The sequence below is a fragment of the Euprymna scolopes genome, chromosome 33 (assembly GCF_053919585.1).
Source record: "Euprymna scolopes isolate OS-2025 chromosome 33, ASM5391958v1, whole genome shotgun sequence".
Classification (NCBI taxonomy): domain Eukaryota; kingdom Metazoa; phylum Mollusca; class Cephalopoda; order Sepiida; family Sepiolidae; genus Euprymna; species Euprymna scolopes.
Genome location: NC_136514.1, coordinates 84467543 through 84472583, shown reverse-complemented (window position 1 = coordinate 84472583; position 5041 = coordinate 84467543). Strand labels below are relative to the sequence as shown.

The following is a 5041-nucleotide window of genomic DNA, read 5'->3' as shown; positions in this document are numbered from 1 at the left end:
AAGTTATTATTAACATTTTTTGTGTTATCTAGAAAAATTATTTTAAACATTTATTATTAACATTTTTTGTGTTATCTAACAAAAATTATTTTAAACAGTTATTATTAACATTTTTTGTGTTATCTAAAAAAATTATTTTAAACATTTATTATTAACATTTTTTGTGTTTTCTAAACAAAATTATTTAAACATTTATTATTAACATTTTTGTGTTATCTAAAAAAGTATTTTAAACATTTATTATTAACATTTTTTGTGTTATCAAAAAATTATTTTAAACATTTATTATTAACATTTTTTGTGTTATCTAAAAAAATTATTTTAAACATTTATTATTAACATTTTTTGTGTTATCTAAAAAAAATATTATAAACATTTATTATTAACATTTTTGTGTTATCTAGAAAAATTATTTTAAACATTTATTATTAACATTTTTGTGTTATCTAAAAAAATTATTTTAAACATTTATTATTAACATTTTTTGTGTTATCTAAAAAAATTATTTTAAACATTTATTATTAACATTTTTGTGTTATCTAAAAAAATTATTATAAACATTTATTATTAACATTTTTGTGTTATCTAAAAAACTTATTTTAAACATTTGTTATTAACATTTTTTGTGTTATTAAAAAATTATTTAAACATTTATTATTAACATTTTTTGTGTTATCAAAAAATTATTTTAAACATTTATTATTAACATTTTTTGTGTTATCTAAAAAAAATTATTTTAAACATTTATTATTAACATTTTCTGTGTTATCTAAAAAAATTATTTTAAACATTTATTATTAACATTTTTTGTGTTATCTAAAAAAATTATTTTAAACATTTATTATTAACATTTTTTGTGTTATCTAAAAAAAATTATTTTAAACATTTATTATTAACATTTTTTGTGTTATCAAAAAATTATTTTAAACATTTATTATTAACATTTTTTGTGTTATCTAAAAAAATTATTTTAAACATTTATTATTAACATTTTTTGTGTTATCTAAAAAAATTATTTTAAACATTTATTATTAACATTTTTGTGTTATATAAAAAAATTATTTTAAACATTTATTATTAACATTTTTTGTGTTATCTAAAAAAATTATTTAAAGCACGCATGAATAGTTTTGTTTATTAACACTTGTGTTATCCTATTATAAATTTTCGTACTGTGTGTGTGTGTGTGTGTGTGACGCGGTTTGTCGCAGCCTACAGGAAATCCACCATGGCAATTTAGGTATCGAAATGAAGCTTATGACCCAGCAAATAAATACTCCCTTTATACCAATTGTCACTATCCAGCTCCCCTACTCCCCGGGGAGTTGGTCCCCATTTCCCTTTCACTCCTCACATTAAAAATCGGCCTTGTGCCTAATTTGCTCGGTGGGGGAGCAAATAAATACCGCTTTTCTTGGCCTTCGGGCCGGGATCAAAGTGTAGTATCTGTTCCGGTAGATACTGCAAACAATGACCATATAAGACCTTGGTTAATGTAGGGGCAACCCTTCATACCAATTGTAACTATCCAGCTCCCCTACTCCCTGGGGAGTTGGTCCCCATTTCCCCTTCACTCCTCACATTAAAAATCGCCTTGTGCCTAATTTGCTCGATGGGGAGCAAATAAATACTTGGCCTTCGGGCCGGGATCAAAGTGTAGTATCTGTTCCAGTAGATACTGCAAACAAAGACCATATGTGGGGGCAGCCCCACATATAAGACCTTGGTCAATGTAGGGGCAACCCTTCATGCCAATTGTCACTATCCAGCTCCCCTTCTCCCCGGGGAGTTGGTACCCATTTCCCCTTCACTCCTCACATTAAAAATCGGCCTTGTGCCTAATTTGCTCGGTGAGGGAGCAAATAAATACCCTTTTCTTGGCCTTTTGGCTAAGATCAAAGTGTAGTATCTGTTCTTACTACATGCTGTACTTCTTGTGATATAAAGTGGGGAATCACTTTTCTGTATTAATTTAATGTAAAATGATCACCCACTTTACAACCAGTCAGTCTCAAAGAAATTCAAGTCATTCTCCAGATCATTCAAGTTATTTTTGAAGGATTCCAGTTATTTTTTAAGCCATTCAAGTCATTCTTAAGGTCATTCAATTCATCCTTAAGTTTATTAAAGTCATTCTAAGTCATTTACTTTTTATTTATTTAAGTCATTGCAGCCCATTTTTCGGTCATTTTAGTTTATCCTTAAGAATTTCATGTCAATCCTACATTCACGCATTCATTCATTACACGAGAGCACGCGACTAATGGTTATCGGCCTTGTTATGTATCGAACTACACTTTCCCTGATCAGACGATAAATATTTATTGATTTTCAACAAAAATCCCTATGGCCCCAACAAGCGTTTGCGAAAATATATGCACATATTACGCGGGGTTTTCGCGCTAATCCAGCCCTCTAAAAACAAACAAACAAAAAAAAAAAAACTAACAAAAAACGACGGTATATTTAGAAATTTTATACAGCTCAACATTGCAAGGGCATTTGAAGAGTTTCACCACCGCACAAGCAGAGTAACCAACGCATAAAAGCTATCAAAAGTTGTTTGATAAGACACGGGAGCATTGAAAATGAATATTTATGCTTAGAGAACAATTGAAATGAACAAACAATGAAGTTTTGGGCCTTAACATAATTATGTTTTACAAAACCAAAAACAAAAACAACACTCCCTCTTTTTCCTTTTTCTCTTTCCCCATCCTCCACTTCCCGATTCGTTCACTTAAAATGTACCAACCATTAATACTACAACTCTTCTCCCCCCCCCCCCCATTGAAACCTCATGTTCTGCAGGACAGGGAACAAAACAACAGAATCCACAACCAAATCAAACCAAACCAAACAAGTGATTGAAGGTGCAAAGAACTTGAAGAATAAAAAAGTTGACTTTTATATATTGAAACTTTAATTAAGTTGAAGAAGGACATCACACTATCACGTCGAGCGCCAAGTGTCTCTGTCCACTGCCGAAGTCTCCAAATGATTGAAGGGGATATAGCAGTGCTTGAAGGTGAGCTTGATGCAGTCTATATAGTGTTTCTTCTGTCAGCCGTGAATGAGCTGACTGAAGAGAACTGTTCGAGGTAGTCTGTTTGAGGGCATTCTGATGACGTAGCCCAACCATGAAAACTGACGTCAGATAAGAAGTGACTCCAGAGAAACAACTCTACGTTCGAAATTAATGCTTCTGTTTAGAGAACAATTAAACCATGATACTTGACTCTTGCGTTTAAAACGTTAATTCAAGCTATTATATAAAATATTAAAAAAAAAAACATTACGTTCTCTACAGTGCAATGTAGACTACAATATATTGTGGACTAAGTAACTAAAGGGAACCATATACGCACTGCATCGGGGTGGATCCCCAACTAGAGCAGGTAATAAATCGATCTGGTTGGAAAGAATCAGTTATTTCACTGATTTGGATCCAAATATAAGTATTGAAGAATGGAATTGTGTAGATAGTTATTTAATCCCGGGGACCCTGATAGTTAATAAATATTTATGACTTCATCATTGGAATAAAGGATAGATAATTACATTTTAAACAATAAGAGTAGTGGTTGATGGGCAGAAATCAGAGGCCCATAGTATTAATGCTGGAGTCCCCCAGGGGTCCATCCTGAGCCCAACTCTCTTCCTGATCTACATCAATGATCTCTCAAAACACATACTTAAATCATTCGTTGACATCTATGCTGATGACACGACCATCTATGGTAACACATCAAAGGCCGTAAATTATAAAGTTCTCTCTAATTCTCTCTCCTCTGATCTTGAGCGCGGGGTACAATGGGGGAAGAGGTGGCTGGTCACTTTTAATGCATCCAAAACCAAGCTTCTATCTTCACATCATCAACGCTCTGATCCCCATCTGACATCAATTAAAATGGATGGCCCTCATCTTGGAGAGGCTCCATGTTTTGACAAGCTTCTGGGTTTGACCTTTACTACTGATCTGAAATTGAACACGTACATCAAATCTGTTGCCAGGGGCGCTGGGAAAATGGTGGGATTCTTCTACCGCTCCAGATGATATCTCACTACTGATGCAATTCTCTATCTGTATAAAAGCCAAGTACGTCCAAGGATGGAGTACTGCTGCCACATCTGGGCAAGAGCTGCTAAAAACAGCCTATCTTGCCTTGACAGAGTACAAAATAGACTTCGTGGTTTAGTGGGGGATGCTCTTTTCTTTTCCCTGCAATCTCTCTCTCACAGTAGAGACGTTGCGAGCCTGTCTTTGTTTTATCGTTATTTCCATGGCAGGTGCTCGTCTGAGCTTCAATCCCTCGTCCCCCCCTCGCCAATCTTTTACGAGAAACACCCGTCTGGCTGAAAATACTGTCAATAATTTTCCCCACTCTTTATCTGTGCCTAAATCCAAACGTAGATTCCATGAGCAAAGCTTCTTTCTTAGAACTGCACGCCAGTGGAACTCTCTGCCGCTTGCCTGTTTCCCACCTGACTACAACTTGGACGTCTTCAAGTCCAACATAAACAAACTCCTGACAAACCGCCCCCTTAAGTAAGACAGTCTATCAAAACCCCCAATACTAATGATTACTACAATACTATCTCATTGATTACTGTACACGCAGTAACCCTTATCCCTGAGTGGCCTGCGGGCCTTGATAAGTGGTGACCCCCATGTAAAAAAAAATTAAATTAAAAAGACTCGTTTTTGGAATAAGATATTTTCAATTCCGATAGCCCTGAAAACCATTATTTTTCCGATTCCTAATTCCGATTCATCGTCCGAACACTAATATATCGGTATTATCTATGCATGCATGTATGTATGTATGTATGTATGTATGTATGTATGTATTTCCGTGTGTGTATGCATTTCTGAAGTGCTGTTGTCACCGGAAGTCACTCTGTGAAAAAGGTGACTGTCAGCGCCATTTGCCGAACACGTTTCTTAGTCACGTGATTTTTTTTCAATTTTTTTTATTTATTTATCTTTTTTCTTGTAATGTGTGTGTGTGAGTGTGTGTGTGTGTGTGTGTGTGTGTGT

At 34.0% G+C, this 5041-nt stretch overlaps 1 pseudogene; it reads left to right on the top strand.

Annotated features, from left to right (window-relative positions):
* Window positions 1–1868: 1868 nt before the first annotated feature.
* LOC145258440 (U2 spliceosomal RNA) lies at window positions 1869–1995 on the top strand (annotated as a pseudogene).
* The last annotated feature ends 3046 nt before the right edge of the window (window positions 1996–5041 follow it).